Source organism: Lissotriton helveticus, chromosome 6, assembly GCF_964261635.1.
Source record: "Lissotriton helveticus chromosome 6, aLisHel1.1, whole genome shotgun sequence".
NCBI classification, from domain to species: Eukaryota; Metazoa; Chordata; class Amphibia; order Caudata; family Salamandridae; genus Lissotriton; species Lissotriton helveticus.
The window spans coordinates 689,307,118-689,330,232 of record NC_136067.1 but is presented as its reverse complement, the minus strand read 5'-3'; the positions used below and the strand labels follow the sequence as shown (position 1 = coordinate 689,330,232).

General features: G+C 46.3%; 1 protein-coding gene across 2 annotated transcripts in view; it reads left to right on the top strand.

Moving 5' to 3' along the window:
• Positions 1–23,115, top strand: part of CEP162 (centrosomal protein 162) — a 977,479-nt gene that overhangs the window by 826,676 nt on the left and 127,688 nt on the right. The gene's annotated exons all lie outside the window — the stretch shown is intronic.

Below are 23,115 nucleotides of genomic sequence, written 5' to 3'. Positions count from 1 at the left end.
TCTTCTATGCCAGTGTTTTTCTATTATGTATTTATTTTATTGTCAAATGTTTTATTGCATTTGCCTCACACTGTGTGTGTTATCTTGATATTTGTACTGCGTATACTGTGTATATGTCTACTGTCATTGGTCCGTCCGTGTGCCTCGAAGGCACGGAAAAAAGGGCGGAACTGATGTCATCACGCCGGCGTGGACCTATTATAGGCGTCGGTGACGTCAGCGGAGTCGCAAGCGATGCCGAGCCTCTATGACGTCCAAGTCCACGTCGGCGCGAAGCTACGAAAAGAATTTCCGTATGTTGCTGGCGCAAGGGGATATTCACAAAGTGAGGAATCCACAGGCAGATATTGTATCTACCAGAAAAAGCGTTACCGAAGGTAAGTAACTTGTTCTTCAATACCCTTCCGACACAAAGGAGCGCCTTGGGGAAAGGACGTAGGCTGTTAGGCGTCAAGGATCAGGAAGCGTAATCTTAGCCCTACTTTTCATACCAGATACATCCCTTATGAGGCACCAGTATTAAGGACTACAATCACACAAGCTTTCTCCGTAGTTACTCACGTATAGAAGTCCTGTGTGGAGCTAGGTGACCTACCCACACTGCCGGGTCCGGGAGGTGCCGGCGTGTCGGGCGGCCATCATTAAATGTAATCTTGAGTGTCATGTGACTGTGGGACTGGCAGGTGGGTCAGGGATCAGAGACACACCAGTTTGTTGGGGTAAAGCAGGCTTTATTGGGATACCCCGTTTAGAGTTTAACATTAGAGTCCTTCTTGTCCTAAACGTCAGTCTCTCTTTTGCGAATTGGCTTGAATCCGTGTTGGCGGTGGTAGGGGTTTCCTCGGGGCTGTCGTGGTGCGTCTCTCCTTTCGGCTGTCGCGACGAGGTTTCTTCTCCTCAGGCTCCGGGTTCCCCAGGGAAGAGAAGACCAACAGAAAGAGGGCCGTTAGGGTTTTGTCCTCTGGGGGCTCGTGCACCTTGGGGCCGTGTTGTGGAAGGGTTCACCCGGTGAGACTTGACACACCGTATAAGCGTGAGATGGTGAGCACAGAAGGTGAGGGATATACGAGGGGTAAAGACACACTAGGATGGGAGGACTAGGGATTGAAGGGGCTATGTACACTCTCGCTACACGCGCTTGCTCCCCACCCAGGCCGCCATACGCTGCCGTACCTGAGTGAGCCACGCTCCTCCCCCGGGAGAGTGGCACGGCGGTTCGCGGTGTCGTTGGCCTCCTGGCTTTCCGTGGGACCCTTCTCCGTTTTCCTCGTTCTCTTCCTCTGGTTTCCGCCTGGTCTCTTCGCTCCGTTCTCCTCGCTTCTCCTCGCATTCGGCTCCGCTCCTCTCCTGCTCCACCGGGGTGACGTCACACGCCCCGTACCATACTTCCTGTGTTTTGTCCAATTCGGCGGCTCTGACGTGGCCCGGAGGGCGGGTCTCCTCCTCAGCAAACTCCCAATTAAAGGGACCACGGTCTATATCTTCCTGGTCGTCCGGTTCTGTGTCCCAAGGTGCCGTCTGTAGAGAAGGAGGCAGCACAGGGTCAGTTCTGGGGGTCCACCACTCCGTGTCACACTCCACCCCCCCTGGTTTCTCCCGATCGGGGAGGACCGGCATACGGGAAAGGAAATCAGCGTTGCCGTTGTCGCTTCCCTTTCTGTGTACCACCGTAAATGAAAAGGGCTGAAGGAACAGGAACCACCGTAGAATTCTGGCGTTCTGCGTCCTGTTCTTTTGCATCCACTGTAAGGGGGCATGGTCTGAATATAGCAGGAAGGCCCCCCCTTCTAGGTAATATCGTAACTTGTCAACGGCCCATCTAATGGCCAGGCATTCCTTTTCTACAGTGGGGTATTTCTGTTCCCGGGGGTGAAGCTTACGACTTATGAACAGAACCGGGTGTTCCTCGGAATCTTCACCTATTTGGGAAAGGACCGCCCCTATGCCTGTATCTGAAGCATCAGTGGCCAATATGAACGGTTTGTCAAAGTTGGGTGGAAGGAGCACAGGACTGGTTGTGATAGCTTCCTTCAGCAATACGAAGGCTCTTCCTGCTTCTGTGGAGGGAGGGAGAGGAAGGACAATTCTGACAGTCTTCTGTAAAAGATTAGTTAAGGGAGTGGCAAGGTCGGCAAAGTTTTTGATGAATCGGCGATAGTAGCCGATCAGACCTAAGAAAGCCCTTAACTCTCTTTTGGTTGAGGGGAATGGTGTCTCTGTTATTGCTTTGATTTTCTCCTCTTGTGGGGCTATAACTCCGTTTCCTAGCATGAACCCTAGATATTTCACTTTCGGGAAGGCTGCACGTGATTTCTTAGCATTCACGTGAAGGTGGGCGTCCCTCAGGGATGATAACACCGTAGTCAGGTGTTCTAGGTGGTCTTTCCATGTGTGACTAAAAATGACGATGTCGTCAAGGTATACAGAACTGTACTTTTGGTGGGGAGCCAAAACCTTGTTCATTAACCTCTGGAACGTGGCAGGAGCCCCATGGAGACCGAAGGGAAGGACATTAAACTCGTACAGGCCCTCCTCGGTGGCAAAAGCGGTTTTGTGACGGTCTTCCTCCCTCAGGGGTACCTGCCAATAGCCTTTGGTTAAGTCCAAGGTGGTTATGTATCTGGCTTCACCTATACGTTCGATTAGCTCATCCACTCGTGGAATGGGGAATGCATCAAATGACGAAACAGCGTTTAAAGCTCTGAAGTCCATACAAAAACGGGTCGAGCCGTCTGGCTTGGGGACCATTACTATGGGAGACGACCAATTGCTTTTGGAGGGTCTGATAACCCCTAGTTCTAGCATGTTGGCAACTTCCTTCCTCACATCGGCCCTTTTTGCAGCGGGGATACGATAGGCTCTCTGCTTTACTATGCTCCCGGCAGTGGTATGGATTTCATGTTCTGCCAAAGGGGTGCATCCCGGCAGGTCCGAAAACAAGGGGGAGAATGGGGATAGGACCGTGTGGAGATCTCGTTTCTCCGTGGTTGTTAGCTCGGGATTGACAGGTAGTTGTGGTAAAGTGGTACCTGAACTGTGTTCTGGTATGACCAGATTAGAAGAAGAACTGGGGACCGTGCCTATCCACTTCTTCAGAAGATTGATATGGAAGGTTTGGCTGCGTGTGGACGTTATCCTCAGCCTATAGGTGGTGTGGCCGTATTTCTCTATTACTTGGTATGGCCCCTTCCATTCGCTCCTCATCTTTTGAGTAGTAGTGGGGAGTAAGACTAGGGCCCAGTCGCCCTTCTCCAGGGTTCTCCACCTTTTTCCTTTGTCGTAACAACGTTTTTGGTGGGTTTGGGCCGTCTTCATGTTCGAATAGGCCAGATCTCTCAGCTTGCCCAACCTGGACCATAGCTGCTGAGTGTAGTCAAGGAGAGATCTCTGTTCGTTGGCTTCTTCCTTCTCCCAGGCCTCTCTGGTGATTTCGAGCAGGCACCTGGGCTGTCGTCCGTACAACATCTCGAAGGGGGATACCCCGAGGCTACTCTGGACCTGTACTCTCACTACATATAAAGCCAAGGGGAGCATTTTGTCCCAGTCCTTGGGTTCGGTTGTTAACAGTTTTTTTAGGGTCGTCTTTGGGGTTCTGTTGTACCGTTCCACTAAACCGTCCGTTTGCGGGTGGTAAGCGGACGTGCGAATGTGTCGGAGATCCAGCGTCTTGCAGATCTCAGTCATCATTCGGGAAACAAATGGCGTCCCTTGATCCGTTAGGATTTCCCGTGGGAACCCCACTCTCGAGAACAACTCCACCAACTTCTCGGCCACATTCCTAGAGGTCGGGGCGCTAAGAGGGAAGGCCTCGGGGAACCTGGTGGCGTAGTCCACGACCACCAAGGCATATGTGTGTCCTCTTGAGGAGCGTGGCAGGGGCCCTATGAGATCAATTCCCACGCGTTCCCAAGGATTGCCAATGATTGGCAGTGGTTGTAAAGGCACCGAAGGCGGTCTGGTGAGATTCCTCCTCTGACAGACCTCACAGCGATGGCAATACGCCTCTGTCTCTTTATATATCCCTGGCCAGTAGAACAATCTCAGTATGTTTTGAGTGGTCTTTTCTGCCCCACTATGTCCCGCTGTTAGATGGGTGTGTGCATAGAACAGGATCTGTTCACGAAATACCTTTGGTACCACCAATTGTTTATAGTCCCCTTCTTTTCCTTCCCGATACAGTAGATCGCTTTCTATGCTAAAACGGGGATATGTAGCTGCGGTGGTTTCCGACTGTGCTATGTGGGCTGCCTCCCACGCGTTTAAGAGAGAAGGGTCGTTCGACTGGGCGAATTTAAATCCCCGGTCTGTTGCCCATGGTTCGACAGTCAAGTAAGCTTTGGCGGGGCGCAGGTCTAGCTCCCTTCTGAATAAAGACAAGAACTGAGGATTATCCACCCCTAGAATCAGTTCCTCGGGGAGGGACCCCACAACCCCCACTCTTACTGTACATGGTTCTCGTCCTATCGGGTGTATGTGGATGCGGGACAGGGGATAAGTCTTAACATCACCATGGACACATCGGATGTGCACTACCCCTTCCTTTCCTATCTGGGAGGGCAATAGCAGGGTTTCCCTGATGACGGATTGCCTACACCCAGAATCCAACAGTGCCCTAACAGGGGAGTCGTTCACCCGGACTCTTACATAAAAGGAAGGACCCATTTCCGCGCTGTAAAGCACAGTTTTAGGGATGTAGCCGACTTCCATGGGCTCCTCAACGGGTCTTTTCATTGGGCATAAGCGGGCTATATGGCCCCACTCTCCACATTCGAAGCACTGAGGCCCTTTCATGGGTGATATGTCCGGTCTGAATGGTCGTGGCTTCATAGGCTCAAATACCGCCCTCTTTTTCTCTGTTTTCAGGGGAGGCATCGGTGTCTTATTTGTTTTCTCTGTGTCCCAGGGAAAAGACCTGGGCGCCGCTCTGGCATAGTTGGCTGCCATCTCCACGGCCTGTGCAGCAGTAAGACCGGAATGCTGCTTCAACCATCTCTGGGTTCCATACGGCAATGCCTCCATGAATTGTTCTAGGACAATGCTGGTCATGACGTCTTCTTTGCTTCGAGTTTCTGGCCTTAGCCATTTCTCTGCCGCCATTTTCAGTCTTAAGTATAGCGTCTTCGGGTTTTCACCCGCCACTCCTTTTTCCTTCCGGAACCGGAGCCTATAAGCTTCAGCATCCATTCCGAGGTGGTCTAGCATCACCCCGTTAAACTCCGTATAGGAGGTGGTGCCTGCTTGGTTAGCGACCTGATAGGCCGTCTGTGCTTCCCCCACCAACAAGGGGGCAAGGAAGAAGGGCCACTTCTCTTCCGGCCACCCACAAGCACGGGCTGCCCTTTCAAAGTTGACCAGGAAGGCGTCGGGGTCTTCTCCTGTGACGTACTTTTGCAGGGCCACTCCGGATGGATGTGGTCCAAATGGTCTCCGATCCTGCGACACAGCAGTTCCTGGGGTTTGTACCACCTTCTGTAAGTTATCCATTTGCTGCGTCATCGTGGAGCGAAAGAGGGCTCGGTCGGCGTCTGCCGTGCTTATTTGTTGGCTGACAGCCCACTCCAACTTCTGCTGCCCCTCTATCAGGGTTTGAACGACCTGCTCCATGTCCGCTTTTTCTTGTTCTGAGGGAGTAAATCCCACTTCTGACACCACTGTGGGACTGGCAGGTGGGTCAGGGATCAGAGACACACCAGTTTGTTGGGGTAAAGCAGGCTTTATTGGGATACCCCGTTTAGAGTTTAACATTAGAGTCCTTCTTGTCCTAAACGTCAGTCTCTCTTTTGCGAATTGGCTTGAATCCGTGTTGGCGGTGGTAGGGGTTTCCTCGGGGCTGTCGTGGTGCGTCTCTCCTTTTGGCTGTCGCGACGAGGTGTCTTCTCCTCAGGCTCCGGGTTCCCCAGGGAAGAGAAGACCAACAGAAAGAGGGCCATTAGGGTTTTGTCCTCTGGGGGCTCGTGCACCTTGGGGCCGTGTTGTGGAAGGGTTCACCCGGTGAGACTTGACACACCGTATAAGCGTGAGATGGTGAGCACAGAAGGTGAGGGATATACACGGGGTAAAGACACACTAGGATGGGAGGACTAGGGATTGAAGGGGCTATGTACACTCTCGCTACACGCGCTTGCTCCCCACCCAGGCCGCCATACGCTGCCGTACCTGAGTGAGCCACGCTCCTCCCCCGGGAGAGTGGCACGGCGGTTCGCGGTGTCGTTGGCCTCCTGGCTTTCCGTGGGACCCTTCTCCGTTTTCCTCGTTCTCTTCCTCTGGTTTCCGCCTGGTCTCTTCGCTCCGTTCTCCTCGCTTCTCCTCGCATTCGGCTGTGAGGTGTCTCCGGCGGCCATTACAGAGTGGAGTTTACACCCGTTATGTTCATATAACTTCGGGTTTGGATCTTATGGTCGATCAAATAACAAGTAACAGGCACACAGAAAATGTCAAACTAATGCCAGTGTATTTAATAGCACATAATGTTAAGTCAAACAGTTATTTAGGAAAGCAATTCGCTAGTGTATAGTTGATCTCATGGTTGATCAAATAACAAGATACAGGCACACAGAGGATGTCAAACTTAGGCCAGTTCATTGATGGCACATAGTCTTGAGTCAAAAGGCTGTCGAGTGCAGGTGATTGTTCACCGTGTTAGGGGCCGGTCTCACCTTACCCTGCAGTCATAAATTACACTAAATGTAGGTTGGCACAGGTGGTTGTTCACCGTGTTAGGGGTTGTTATCTCCTTATCCTGCAGTGATAAATGGTTCTGGCATTTCGGCTGTTATGGTTGGGTGGAGCATAGTTACATACTGTATCCAGAGCTGTGTCATTAAGGTGGTTCTGTCATTATGTGGTGTATTGGCGAGCGGCTGGGACAGTGATGATGCTAGTCTGCCCAAGGACTCAATGATGCTCCCCGTGTGTGAGCAGGGTTGTTGGTGATAGTCCCCCTAAGAGGGTTACCAGTATCAAGGTTAGGGTTTGATAGTGCTCCAGGGCATGTCTTCATTAAGGCCAGCGGTATCTGTGGAAAGGCGGTGTATCCACCTTTGTTCTTCAGTGAAAAGATTGTTTTTTGAGGCTCTTCAATTTGCCTCAAGTACTAGCCATTTCATGGAGTCCGGTGAGTGGCTCTGCTCCTGGTAGTGAACACACATTTTAGTGTTGATTTTCCTACAGTGGAAGTTGCAGTGTTTTGAGATCCGTATTTTGATGGGATGTGTTGTCATCCCCACATAGTGGAGGTTGCATGGACAAGTCAGTAGATAAATGCAGTGTGTAGTATTGCAGTTCGTGTGTCCTCTAATTTCCCAGGTAAATGAGTTGATCAGTGTGATTGTTTTATGTGCTGTGGTGAATGCTCATGCACTACACGTCCCACATGAGTAGTGTTCCTTCACTGCAGGTAGTTTCCACAATGTTGTCTGGTGGACCAATGTTTTTTCTTCTTTGGTCTAGTCTGAATCAGGATATCCTAAATATTCTTTGAGCGTTTGAACGCGAACCGGGGTCGTTCAAATTCTAGGGTTCCTGTATTCAGGATGTGCCAGTGTCTTATCAGTACCTTCTTTAGTTTATTGGAGGCCGGTGTGAAGGTCGTCACACATGTCATCAGCTCGTTGTTGCTAGGGCCCTGTGTCTTCTGTTCCAGAAGACTGTCTCTGTGGTTATTCTGAGCTCTTTTTCTGGCAAGAGAGATGCTTCTCTGGGGGCATCCTCTAGCAGAGAGGTTGCTGGCTAAAGTTGCGGACTCAGATTTGTACTCCTCAATTGTGCTGCAGTTCCTCCTTACCCTAAGAAATTGCCCAAAGGGCAGATTTTCTTTCAATGCTTTAGCGTGATGGCTACTGAAGTAGAGGAGGCTATTCCGGTCAGTGCTCTTCCTGTACATGGTAGTAGAGAAAGTGTTGTTCACAATCTTAATAGTAAGGTCCAGGAAGGCTATGAGTGTAGGGGAAGCTGTGATAGTGAACTTAAGGTAAGGATTAAGATTGTTAATCCAAACAAAGAATGCACTGTAGGACTCACTGTTACCCATCCAGAAAATCAGGATGTCATCTATAAAACGTTTCCACGATAAGATGTTAGCGTGGTGTGGATTAGAGTTGTGTTTGCCTTCAAAAGCTGTCATGTAGAGGCAGGCCACACTGGGAGCGAAGGTACTCCCCTTTGAAGTACCTTGTGTTTGATGGTAAAGCTGTCCCTTGTATTCGAAAAAGTTTTTGGTAAGGGCCATTGTGGCGCACTCCATTATGAATGCAGGTGGTGTTGGTGACTCCCAGGGTGTGACATTCAGTGCTTCCTCAATCACCTCAAGTGTGGCCCTCAGTGGGATGTCAGTATAGATGGCCTCCACATCTAGGGTTATGAGGAAATTGATCTGGTCTGTGTCTTGGAACTGGTCCAGTAGACGCAAGATGTCTGTTGTGTCCTGTATGTATGATGGAATGAGTCTGACTAATGGCTGTAGAAAATGGTCGCAAAATTGCGAAAGAGGTTCCAGGACCGAGTCTATACCTGAGACTATTTGGCGGCCTGGTACCAGTGAGACCCCTTTGTGATTTTTGAAAGCACATAAAAGTAAGGGGTATTAGGTTCTTTTTTGGCAAGAAAGGCCGCTTCCTTCTTGCTTAATCACCCTTGGCACTCCGCGGATTCCACTAATCCCATGATAGTTCTGGAGAGGCGTTCTGTAAAGTTTGTGGGGATTGGACTGTAGTAATGTCTATTCTCCAATTTTCTGAGACACTCTTTCTAATAATCTGATGTTGCCATGATGACCATTGCGCCACCTTTGTCTGCTTGTTTCACTGTGATGGTCGGGTCATTGGCTAGGGATTCTAAGGCTAATAACTCCTGTTTCGAGATGTTGCTGGAATGGTGTCCTCCGGTGAGAGCTCTCACATTCTTGAATACTGCCTGTTCGTAGGTCAGTACCTTGTTCGGGACCATCCCACTGTGTAGGGTAAAGGTAGAGCGATTGTGTAGCCCCAAGTCTTCCGTTGGTTCTTGGGATTTACCCTCAAAGAACGCTTTAAGACGGATCTTAGGGAAGAATTGATGTAATTCACATGTTTTTGGGAATTTGTCAATTTTATGTGTAGGGACGAAACCTAGCTCTTTCTGTAGAACTTTTTCTTTAGTATTATTGAGCTGACGTGTGGATAAATTAACCACTAGATTCATTTCTTGTTGGTTCTGCTCCTGGTGTCCATCCCCGGGGCTGGGGATTCCTCCCAATGCACTCTTTTCTCCTGCTGGTTGCCTCTTCTTCGCCCGCGCCCTCTTCCCCAACCTCTGCCTAAAAAAGGCTGGTTTGTGCCTTGGGGTCCAAACTGTGGTGGGTATTGGGGTCCAAATTGTGGTGGGGCCTGTGGAAACATCGGGTATTGTCAAAAAGGCAAAATTTAGTGAGGGGATTGTGGGTATGTATTATACCCCAGTCTCCCACCTCTCCCCCTTTGTTTGTTTGATCTACGTTCATCTCTTTATCTGATTGCAACCATCCCTCCATGATTAGCTCTACTTGCATGGGAGTTCAAGCCTGATGTGTAGACTGCCGTGTACTGCTGATGCCTGGATTCTTAAAACCATTAGGTGAGTCCTAAACAAATTGTCTGCTGTTTTTATGTACACTCCACAGGGGCTTGTATCACCACCATAGCTCAATGTAGATACTCAACCATCACGGTTCTTAGTACTTCTTATTGTGCCTTAACAATAATTGCACACACCAATGAACGGTTTAAGACACCACCAGTTTCTACAGGCACCGCCTGACATTGGTTCACTTATGTACATACTTATAATATATGCAATGTTCTGTTTCCTTACAACAGGCAGATCCAGCCCATCACGGGTACATTGACACTTCAAAATGTTTTCATTATGTTTCTGATGAACCAATAAGCTAACACATGTATATAAACAACTGAGTGTAGATAGTTTATCTCTTTTGGTCCTGAAGAATCGAGAGTCTATTGACGTACACGCTAGAAACATGTCAAACGTTATCAATAAGACTGTTTTCAACAAGTCTTAACAACTGACACATTAATAGGGGACAGTATATCCCATTAAGTACCGGTTACACTGCTTTTAATTGAGGCAGGAGACCCCCAGAATAAAGTTTTTTAGGTACTCCCAGCCCCATTTTAAACTCACTATCGCGTCTATATTTTTCTGGCCCCATACCCGCACTTCACAAAACGGCTGTTGGATAAAAGATCTCCGATAAAGTGCCCCTCTTAGGGGTGAGCCCGTTGGGTATTGCACCGCCGACCCGACGAGGAGCAGCCCAGATGATGAAGCATGACACCTGAAAGGGTGTGTGAGGGCATTAAAATCCAACAAATGGATTCCCCCCGTAGATCCCAGTGAGACACAGTGGTTCCCAGTTCTCGAGTGACTTTCACAACCCCTCCCAGAGGAACAGCACTCCAATCCTTTTTGACGTCTAAGTGAAAAAGAGTGCAATAAACTAGTGCACGCATTGAGCTTAAAATGAGTATGTGACTCCCTACATAGCATAGTATCAAATGGTTTAAGAAACTTATGGACTAACCTGTCTACTTACATATGCATCTTCGGATTCCACCATTTCATGTCTGCTCCCTGTTTAATCGGGAAACTGAAGTCTCCAGGTTAAGCCAAGCCATTGGTACCATGAATGTAAAAATACATTTGTAGCCGTCCAGTTATCTGTTAAACCCTTCCAGTTACCTGTCAAAGCCTTCCACAAGCTATGGCTAATGTCAACTGAATGTGAAATGAATGGACAATGGATTTTGGTTGATGCTATTCTATTTCAAAAGCACATTACTGTCCTTAATATTTATGGCCCTGTTAAATCTGACCCTGAATTCTGGCAAAAAGTTAAACTGAAACTTTCTTCTGTTTCTAATCCTAATATCATTGTTGCTGGTGACTTTAATGACTGGTTAGACCCTTTCACCGATAGAATCTAATTGTAAATTTAAACCTGATAAGTTTCACAAAGCTTTTAAATCCGCCATTTCTTTTCGTCTATTCTTTGATGTATGGAAACTTGTAAATCATTACTTCCCTTTATTTAATCATCAGAAATTGGTTCTGTTTTTATTTCTGTTCATGTTTCTGTTTTGTCTTCTTTTGATATGTCCCTTAACACCACTAACAGGGTCGTTGGCGTTTTAATAATTATTTACTATCAGACCAACCCTTTATTTAGAAAGCAACCTCTTTTATTAATTAATTTTTTCAATTTGATCAATCAATCTAAAAATACTTGTGTTCATAATAATTCGGACGCTTTCAAGGTTTCCTTCAGGGCCTTCACTATTGCCTACTCAGCCAGAAAGAAAAAAAGTATTGTGTGCTGAGTACCTCTCAGATCTCCAACGTATAAAAGTTCTTGAGCATACCTACTTCACCTCCAAATCCTCCCTACAGGAACTGATTAAAGCCAAGTGTGTCTTGAATAAGTGTTACGGTTGACGCATGTTAATGTCCTTCTTAAAATTAAGTCAAAATACCATGGAGGCCAAAATAAGGCTGGTAAAATTTTTGCCAACTATTTAAAAATCAAATTGGAATGGAAAACCATTGGCCCTATTCATAGTGAACATAATAACATAATAACAATATGATGTACTCTGATTCTGATATTAAAATACCTTTCAATCCTGTTATGAGCTACTATATACAGAATATATAACTCCTTCTGAATGTGACATCAACACTTTTTTTCAGGGAATCCCTAACCCTCCTTCCATTCCTGATACTTTCTTCTCTCTTGAAAAATATCTCTCTCTTCAGGAAATTATTGATGCTCCTAGGTCTTAAGTCTTTGAAAAAAGCTAAAGCTCCTGGTCCTGACAGGTTTTCCGTTTAACTTCTTTCTTTCTTTAACTCTATTTTTGCTCCTAAATTACTAGAAATTTTTAATTCTTTTTTGTCCAACTCTAAAGCTAGTGGTTCTTTTTTGGAAGCCCTTATTGTCCTTATCACAAAACCAGCTAAGGATCCTACCCTCTGTTTAAACGATACCCCCATTTTGTTAATCAATTACGATTGTGAAATGATTGATACAAGTTTTCCATTTCGTTTGGAGGATATTATTCCCCTTTTTATTGAACCTGACCAGGCTGGTTTCTTTAAGGGCAGACTTTCATATGACAATGCTAGAATGTTTTCCAACAACATGCCCTTGGGAAAAATATTCCTCTCCCCTCGCAGTACTGTCACTTGATGCTGAAAAAGCTTTTGATCGGATAAATTGGCAATTTATGTTCCCTACTCTTCATTGGTTTGGTATTGGCCAAACAATTATTGCTTTTATCAAACTACTATATGTTGAAGCGGTGCTTGTGTATTTGTCAATGGACATTTCTCTCTCCATTTTAAGTTGCATAGAGGCACTAGACAAGGTTGTCCTCTCTCACCTTTGGCTTTTTCTTCTTTGTTTTAAACCTTTTCTTGAACGTATCAGATATAATCACTGTATAACTGGTTTTAAATTAAATTCTCAAGAGATCAAACTCTCTGCCTATGCGGATGATATTCTAATACATTTGTCTAATCACTCCACTTCTCTGGACCGTTTTTTACAAGCGATTGGTTTGAATTCCAGTATTTCTGGTTACATACAAAAACATTCTAAAACTGAAATCTTACCACTAAACATCTCCTGTTATCTCTATATGTTTGACAATACAAAATTTACATGCTGTCCCAAAAAGATTAAATACCTGGGGGTCTGGTTTTTCCCTACAAAACCCAGTACACTAGCTCATAATTTTACTGCTTTAAAACTTACACTCCAAAGGTTATTATCTTCTTGGTCCCCTCTATTTTTATCCTGGCGGGGTAAATTGAACACCAAAAAAATGATGATTATACCCCATGTTCTTTTTATGCTCTCTGTTACCCTTTAAAATCCCTAAATATTATTCTTCCCAAATCACTTCTATCTGTACAAAATTCCTTTGGAACAACAAACGTGTCCGTATTGGTTTCTCTAAGCTAATGGCCAAAGACTGAAGGTGGTGTACGTTTTCCCGATTTGAAGTTGTATCATACTGCCTTTTTAATTCAACAATGTTATGCTTTGTCTAAAGAATACCATGATTCTCCTATACCAACATGGATTCGTTTTGAATGCCCCTCATTACATTAATTTTCTTTTCATGATGTTGTTTTCACGTCTAGTTGTACATTCATATCTAAAAACCCAATTTTAAAATACTCCCAACATCGATTACATACAGTATTCACCCAAGGATCTGATTTTTGTCAAGCTTTCCTTGCATCCTCTATTTGGTACGATACATGTATCAAATTTCATCATAAATCATTTTATTTCAAACGTTGGAAGGAAAAGGGTATTTTTTATGTGGATCAACTCCATTCTAATATTTCCACAGTTGCAGGAGATATATAGCCTCCCTGATTCCCTCCTACCACAATATAACCAACTATTTCCTGTACTTCAGTCCTTTTTACTAAACAACAACTTTACATCTGAAGTCACGCCATTTACCCCTGTAACACTGTTATACAATATTACTAAACCTTCTACCCCAGACCTTCCTTCATTTATACATCTCTGTCTTTCCCTACCCCCAAGAGGAATAAATCCTCTGTCGAACTCTTTTGGGAGAAAAATCTATCTCAATCATTATCTGTCCATCAATGGGATCAATTGTGGTGTAAAGTTTTTAGTACCTCCACAGCTGCCAATATTACTCAATCTTTCTTTTTTGAATACAACAGAGCTGTTATTACTCCCTCCTTCCTTCATAAAATGTACTCCTCTGTTTCTCCCTTATGCTGGTCCTGTCTTTCCTCTGAATGTACTTTGACTCATCTACTTTACTATGTTCCTAAAAAGAATGAATTTTGGAAAGCCATGTGTTCAAAATGTTTTTATGTCATGTAATATTCCATTCTCTATTCAAAATATTATTTTTTGTCTGCTGATTTTAATTAACCCTTGGTGGTTACCTCCTCTCCGCTTGCGGAGTTTGCACGTAGCAGAGTTTTTTTCCTCGCTCGCGTTCTCCAGCGTCAAGTTGGCGAGTGCAAGTGAGGAAAATCCACCTCCGGGCGAAATTTTCCTCGTTCACGATTGCCAACATCAATTGGCGAGCATAGAAAATAAACCTCCTGGCGAGATTTCTCAATGCGGGGGCAGATTTCTCATTGCTAGTGGTCGTGTATGCTCGCGTTGAGAAACAGCCTGTTCGCTTTGAGAAAGCTGCTGCTCGAGTAAAAGTCTACTCGAGCGTCAGAAAAGGTAACCTTGTGCTGTGCATGGTGCTGTTTGCAATGATTGCACAGTGCGGACAAGCATCCGGCACTGTGCAATCACCACGAACTGCATTTTTCTACCATACTCCGGCGCTTACGTAGCTTCGCTTAGAGCGACTGAGTTTTTTTGCACTTCACGTAGCTCCACGTAGTGCAACTCCGCGAACTCCGCCCAGGGTTAATTTTAATCATCTTTCTTCAAAGCCTGTTTTATTTGACCTTTTTATTGCTTTTGCTTTTGAAGTTATACTAACTTGTCAGAACGATAACTCTAAATTATGTATATTGGTTTGGTGGAATCTTATTTGTGATGAACATAGAATATCTACTGTTTCATCTTCTTTGCTGTCTCAAAAAATTTAATCTGATTTACTTTGGTTACCTTTTACTACTTTTCTATCTTCACACTCATCACCTTACTTAATACTCATGGTTTTCTATATCTCTTCCTTTTTGTAAAAAAAACTTATAAAACATAAATAAATATTTCTGATGGATACATCTGCCAGTGGATTCCTCACCTTGTGAATATGCCCTTGCGCCAGCAACATTCGGAAATTCTTTTTGTAGCTTCGCGCCGACGTGGACGACGTCACAGAGGCACGACACCGCGCGCAACTCCGCTGACGTCACCGACTCCATAATAGGCCACGCCGGCGTGATGACATCAGTTCCCTTTTTTCCACGTCGTCGACGCTAACGGTTTCTAGGGATCCTCTGTAGCTGTTGGTAACTTTGTTACTGTTTGTTTCATTTCGGTGTCCTTTTGCTTCTTTGTGTCGAAATGTCCACGAAGAAGACTGGATTCAAGCCCTGCGGAGAGTGCGGCAAGATGATGTCTATGACGGATCCGCACGAGTGCTGCGTCTGGTGTTTGAGTTCGGACCATGACGTCGAGGAATGTTCATCCTGTAAGAAAATGAGCCCTAAGGCTCTCCATGAGAGGGAGGCGAAACTCCTTGTTGCAAAGTTGATGAGCAGGAAGGACAAGAAGAGGTCGAGGTCACGGACTCGTCGTTCTTGGTCGAGGTCTCGCTCGAAGTCGCGCTCGAGGTTGTCTTAGGTGCATGCTTCGAAGTCAAAGAAGAAGAAGCACAAGAAGAGATCTCATGAGTCTCGTCATCATTTTGGGAAGGACTCGAGCTCGAGACCGAAGTCGCAGGTGAAGTTACTTCGCAAAGAAGTGGAGGCTCCGACTCCAGAAGTTCAAGTCTCCGAAGGTGAGGCTTCGCCTGTAAATTCGCCTGTTCATTAACCGAAGCCGATGTCGAATCCTTCTCCGGCACCGACTCATTCTTCTGACCAGGAGGGTGAGGGAGATATAGAAGATGGAGGAGGAGAGGAGGCTCCGTTGCCTGCGGGTTCGTCGACCCCGGTGCACCAGCCTGAGGTCGAAGTCGAGAAGACTCCGCTCCCTCGAGAGCAACCTGTGGGCTCTTATCCATCTTTTCCTGCTCCAGGTCAGGACCCTACTCAGTTCCTGAATGCTATGTATGGAGTGTATTCAAGAGCTATGTACCCCTCTGGTGCACCGGTTGGTCCCACGGGTCCATTAGCATACAATCTGGGTATCCCCCAGTCTTATGCTCTTGCGTCTTTTATGCCATTTATGCCGACTCCGACACCGCCTTGGCTTTACTCTGCGCCGCCAAAGCATTCAACGCCAAGACCTTCGACGCCGACACCCTCGACGCCGAATCCGATCCGACCTAGTGTTCAGCGGTCTGGTCCTTCGGCTTCGGGCTCGACGCTGGCCCCGGCTCCGACGGAGTCGATTCCGGATCCGTCGACTTCATTCATGAAGGAGAGGTCGAGGCGTGATACTTAGGAAAAAGGGGACCCCTATATGTAACCGTTACACCTGCTATACATAGGGAACAAACTGAGTTAGGGAAGGTCTACAGCCAAGTGACATGAACCAAATATATTATAATTAATACAGTTTAGATATAAAATTGAAAATGGAAAGTCCAACTGTATGAAAATTATCTCCAAACACTGAAAACTTCTATTTTGATTTTATTAGTATGTGTTATACATATCAATCAATTTTTTTGAGAAATTACATATTTTATATTCATTTTTTGTGTATTTCTTTTGAGATACACAAAAAAGAATATAAAATATGTAATTTCTCAAAAAAATTGATTGATATGTATAACACATACTAATAAAATCAAAATAGAAGTTTTCAGTGTTTGGAGATAATTTTCATACAGTTGGACTTTCCATTTTCAATTTTATATCTAAACTGTATTAATTATAATATATTTGGTTCATGTCACTTGGCTATAGACCTTCCCTAACTGAGGTCGAGGCGTGAGGCACAGAGACGTCTGGAAGAGCAGAGGTATCGTGAAGCAGAAATGAAAGAGGGTGAGCTACAGGATTCAGAGGATCTTTTCGATGATCTGAGAGAGGCTAGTGGTCTTGAACTGTCCCCTGATTGGGATTTGGCCTCTATTTCTGACGCCCCTTCTAAGGATGTGACACCTTATCACGTGGTCATAAGGAAGGCTGCAGACTTGTTGAATTTCACACTTCCAACTGCAGAGTATAAAGCTAATTTACTGACTGAAGTCCTTCATTCGCCTACCTCTTTGGTCGAGCCTAGGCTCCCTTTTAATGATGCTTTGGCGGAGCCTATAATTGAGGTTTGGAAAAGACCGCTTACAGCCCCTGCTGTTGCAAGAAGGTACAGGGTGGCGCCCGGTGACCCGGACTTTTTATCCACACACCCCTTGCCAAAAAGCTTGGTTGTGCAGGCGGCCTGCTCGAAAAAATCTGCGGGCGCTTTTCCACAGGTTCCTGGGGATAAGGAATCGAAGAAGCAGGACCAGGCTGCTAAAAAAATATTTTCCTCTGCAAGCATGGCGCTTAAATCGACTAATGCAACTTGTCTAATGGGACGCTATATCCATGCGTTGATGGATTCAGTAAAACAGCTGGTTGCAAAGCTTCCTGAGTAGGATAGGAACGATTTTCAAGAAGTGATTGTTGACACTCAGGCTGCCGCTAGACAGGTCATTCAGAGTGGTCTGGACCCTGCTGACTCAGTAGCAAGAGTGATGGGTTCTTCTGTGGCCACAAGAAGAGCGGCATGGCTTAACTCATCTGAGTTCTCGGCTGATGTCCAAGCTGCCTTGATGGATTTGCCCTTTGATGGGTCAGGATTGTTTGGAAAGAAGGCTGATGCTGCCTTAGAAAGATTCAAGGACAGCAGAGTGACAGCGAGATCTTTGGGCCTGCAGTGCAGAGGTACTACAGGGAAGAGGTTCAGAGGTTTTGGCAGGTCTTCCTTTCGGACCTACAGGCAGCCTCAGCAGCAGCAAAATACGCTGTACAAGTCATACAGAGGCAGGCAAAGAGCTCTTCAGGCCTCCTCCTCCTCCTCCTCCTCTACCTCTTCCCAACCCCCTGCCACCACAGCAAAGCAGCCCTAGATCCGCCATTCCAGATCATGTGGGCCCAGTGGGGGGGCCGGCTTACCCATTTTCTACGAGATTGGGAATTGATTACATCGGATCTTTGGGTTCTCAATCTCGTGGGGAATGGGTATGCTCTTCCCTTTCGGGAATTTCTCCGCAATTACCCTCCTTGCCAAGGTTTTTGTGCGTAGGACCATCTGTTGCTCTTGCTGGAAGAAGTCCTGGCTCTGTTAAGAAAGGGTGCGATAGAGGTAGTTCCAGAGCAGAAGAGGGGTCAGGGGTGCTACTCCCGGTATTTCCTGATACCCAAAAAGGATGGCAGACTTCTTCCAATCCTGGATCTCAGGATCTTGAACCTTTACCTGAGGCAGGAGAAGTTCAAGATGCTCACCCTTGCGCAGGTTCTTCAAGCGCTGCTGGAAGAAGACTGGATGGTGTCGATCGACTTGCAGGATGCGTATTTCCACATCCCTATTCTGAAGTCGCACAGGAAGTATCTCCGTTTTACAGTGGGATCGCAGCACTACCAGTTTGCGGTCCTTCCGTTTGGTCTTACTACTGCGCCTCGAGTCTTCACCAAGGTGATGGCAGTGGTGGCTGCACATCTCAGAAGGTCAGGGGTTCCGGTATTCTCTTATCTGGACGATTGGCTGATCAAAGCAGAATCTCCGGAGAAAGTGCTCCATCATCTGCAAGTCACAACGCAGTTGTTGTACAGGTTGGGTTTTTCAATAAATGTACCCAAATCCCACCTGGTGCCCTCCCAGCGCAACCTGTTCATAGGTGCAGTACTGGATTCTTCTGTATGTCGGGCATTCCCTCCACCTAAAAGGATTCGAACATACAGGAAATTATTCCTTTATTTTACAATGGAGCGGTCGTTCCAGTCCTGAAGGTCCTTCGTCTGCTCGGTCTGATGGCTTCTTGCATTCTGTTAGTCAACCATGCACACTGGCATATGAGGGCACTCCAGTGGTGCCTCCGCAGGCAGTGGTATCAACACAACGGAGATCTCACGGAGTCCATCAGGATCTCCAGAGAAGCTGCAGCGGATCTGTCTTGGTGGAGTGTGGAGGGCAATCTGTCTCAAGGAAAGCCTTTCCAACTTCCTCCAGCGGTGGCCACAGTGATAACGGATGCGTCCACTCTAGTGTGGGGTGCTCATCTGGGGGATCTGGAGATCAAGGGTCTTTGGTCTCCAGAGGAAAGGTTGCTTCACATCAACCTTCTGGAATTGCTGGCGATTCGTCTGGCGCTCAAAGCCTTCCGCCCTTCCCTTCGCGGGCGGTCGGTTCAGGTCCTGACGGACAATTCCAGCGCGATGTGCTTTGTAAACAAGCAGGGGGGAGTAGAGTCGCAGTGTCTCTGCAGAGAGGCTCTGCGTCTCTGGTCCTGGGTTCTGGATCATCAGATTTGTCTGATGGCAAATCATCTGGCCGGAGTTCTGAACGTGCGTGCAGACAGTCTCAGTCGGCAGTTCTCAGCCGACCACGAGTGGAGGCTTCATCCAGAGGTAGTTTGTCACGTCTTTCGGACGTGGGGGACTCCTCAGGTGGACCGGTTCGCCACTCGCGAGAATGCTCACTGCCCGTCATTCTGCAGCCTCCAGTTTCCGATGCAGGGAGCCTTGGGGGACGCGTTTCAGTTGAGTTGGGACTCGCAACTCCTTTACGCGTTTACTCCCATACCCTTGATTCCTCGGGTTCTGAAGAAGATTCGCCAAGACCGGGCCCAAGTCATATTGATCGCCCTGGATTGGCCAAGAAGGGTGTGGTACACATATCTTCTCCACCTCTCCTCGTGCCCGCCGCTCCGTCTCCCTTTCAGGGCAGATCTCCTCTCTAAGATGGAGGGCCAGGTTCTACACCCCCACCTCCAGACCTTACACCTTCATGCCTGGAGATTGAACGGGGCAACCTGAATTCCTTTTCTCTCCCACATGATGTGGTGGATGTCATTCTTTCGGCCAGGCGTGACTCCGCTAAGTCAATCTATTCTTACAGATGGTCTAAATTTGTGACTTGGTGTGGGGAGAAGTCCATTGATGCTTTGAGGGCTCGTTTGTCACATATACTCCTATTACTCTTTCTTTAGCGCAGCAAGGTTTTGCTGTGGCTACAGTGAAAGGTTATATTTCGGCTTTGTCGGCTTTTCTTTGCCTGCCGGATCAGCCGTCCTTATTTAAATCTCCTATTGTTTTAAGATTTCTGAAGGGCCTTACACATAAATTTCCTCCTGCCCCTTTTATCGTGCCTCAATGGGACTTGAATCTGGTGCTTACTTTTCTGATGGGTTCCCCTTTCGAACATCTACATAATTGTCCCTTGAGGTTGTTGTCTTTTAAGACGGTTTTCCTAGTTGCAATTACCTCGGCAAGGAGGGTAAGTGAGGTTCAAGCTCTTAGTTCAAAGCCCCCATTCTTGACCATCCATGCTGAACAAATGGTTCTTAGGACCAGGGCTGTTTTTCTGCCTAAGGTGGTAACTCCCTTCCATCTAGGACAGTCCATTACCCTTCCTACCTTCTATCCTCCCCCTCACCCTTCTGAGGAGGAGGAGCGGCTTCACCGTCTGGACCCTATGAGGGCGGTGAGCTTTTATCTTGATAGGACTAAGGACTATTGTGTTGATGACCAGCTGTTTGTTGGATTTGCTGGTTGCCAGAAAGGAAGAGCTGTGCACAGGCGCTCACTTTCGAGATGGATAATTCTATGCATCAAGATCTGCTACGCCCTGGCTGGTAAGGAACCTCCAGAGGGTATAAGAGCCCATTCTACTAGAGCAATGTCTTCAACATCTGCTATGTCTAGGGGTGTACCTGTTGAGGATATTTGTAAAGCGGCAACTTGGGCCTCCCTCCACACTTTCGCGAAGCATTACTGCTTGGATACCGAAGTGAGGAGGGAAGGCCACTTTGCGCGTTCTGTCCTCCAGGATTTTCTGGTATAGGAGAGTGGACACCCTCCTCCGGAAGTGGGGACTGCTGTGGGAATCTATTCACAAGGTGAGGAATCCACTGGCAGATGTATCCATCAGAAGAACAAGTTACTTACCTTCGGTAACGCTTTTTCTGGTGGATACAGTATCTGCCTCTGGATTCCTCACTGACCCACCCACCTCCCCGTTGTCCACTCTTCTATACCTGAGTAACTGTGATGTTAATATGTTTTTATTGTTGAAGGAAAAGTTTTATTTCAATTGCTTTTCTGCATTGGTTTCACACTATGTGTGTTATTTTGACATTTGTGTACTGTGTATTCTGTGTATATATCTACTGATGTTGGTCCGTCGGTGTGCCTCGAAGGCACGGAAAAAAGGGCGGAACTGATGTCATCACGCCGGCGTGGGCCTATTATGGAGTCGGTGACGTCACCGGAGTCGCGCGCGGTGTCGTGCCTCTGTGACGTCGTCCACGTCGGCGCAAAGCTACAAAAAGAATTTCCGAATGTTGCTGACGCAAGGGGATATTCACAAGGTGAGGAATCCACAGGCAGATACTGTATCCACCAGAAAAAGCGTTACCGAAGGTAAGTAACTTGTTCTACTGGATCATTTCGTTTTTCTCATTACTAGATTAATATTTCATATCTATATGTTTTTAAGGGATTCTTCGTCCAAACGAGTTTATTAACTCTGTACTCTGTTTAACTTGTTATATTTTGTTTAACTATTGAAATGTTTACTATCTTTACTTTTCAATAAAAAGTATTTAACATATCTTTGAGGAACTTTAATCATAAATTGTATTCAGTTGCAAATCTATGCCCAGGCTAACTCCTCAGAATATCTCTAAATATTCCCAACCATCTGCGGACGAGTCCTGTGCAGGAAGACTAGACAAACCGTTTATTCAGCCTACCAACTCCTGGGCAGACCTATTCACTGTTGCACCCCAGTTTAATTTGAGTCTGGTATAGGGGGGTCAGCAACAGAACATTGCAGTTGGCCTTCATTTTCAAACCAAGGCCACAGATTTTGTCGTCACATTTGATGCCCCCAAAAACTGTCATCGAGGAGCCTGTGAATTTAACTAAATCTTGGAGCTCAGTAAGATTTATCAGGGGCTTTGAGGTGTTACGTTTCAAAATTAGCCTGTTTTCAGTGCTGATCCGGTGCCTTGTTTTACGTCAACCAGGATAAGGATCCCATTTTCTTTTGAATGAAGCACTCCTGATGTGGACCTGGATTATAGGCAACCGCATCTGTCTGATTGCAGAACACCTGCTGTGTGTCAGGAACGATTGTGCTGACACAATCTGCAGACAGAATATCACAAGTGTGTACTCCATCGAGGTAGTTTAGTCAAGATGTTAGCTGATGGGGCAAACCAAGTCTGGATCTCTTTGCGACAGAAAATGCCAGGTCTGGGCCACCCGGAAGTGGCATCTGGGATTCTAAAGCTTCCCATCCACCCACAGGCCTGACAGCATGGAGAGTTAAAAAAAAAAAACAACTATAGATTCCCTTTGTGTATGCTGGACCGGTGGTCATTCGAAGCCCTTTACCATTCACACTTCAATCCGATTATCAGCTTTGGTCCCGTTTTTACAGGTTTTTGTAAATTGGTGATCGATTGAGTGATGACGAAAACAAATATTTATGATTGTACCAGCTAGTGATTCACTAAAATGACTGAATGTATCGGTCGTTTTGTGCATCCCAAAGTACAGACTTGGGAAAACCTATTTCGCTCTGAAGTCATCGAAAGAAAAAACTCAATAACACCTTCTAATAATTAAATAAACAGTTACTTTATTGAGTAGTACAACCTGCATTCATCCAAGTACTAGTGTATATTTTTGTGTAAATAAATGTGGAAACCGCTAGATGCAAATTTATTTTTTCCACAAAAATGTGGATGAGGGCAGTTAAAAGAAAATGGAGATGAATACAGCTAGAACAGTAAACAAAAATAATCATACCAGAAGTCTTGATTTTCAATTTGCAAGTGAACACTTTCAGTATTCTTTGGGGTTATTTTACTTTTTTTCCTCTGTCCCTTGTGACAGCGCTGAGTGCGGAAGTGCAGATGCTGAATTCGGTGAGAGGTCAAGCCCATCTTCATTGTACGTTACTAGAGCCTTCTTAAGCACAAATGTAAATGATCCACATTAAACTCTTGCACAGTAGCTGGCCATACCTGACTGCGAAAGATGTGAAGAGCTCTGGTTAAATGTTGCCTCTGATCAACTCTTGCTCAGGAGGTGATGTGAGATGTTCAGGTATTAAATGTATTTGAACTCGTGTCTGTTTACTGCGGGGCAGTTCCTTCTACAGAAGGACACTTACGAGGCCCTGAGGCGTAACGGAGAGCCCTATGGCTCAGGATCCCCACCCTGCAGGATGTCCCCACTAAGCCCAACGTCAATGGATATTGATGCCAATAGGGAGCACAGCAAAGAAGCTCC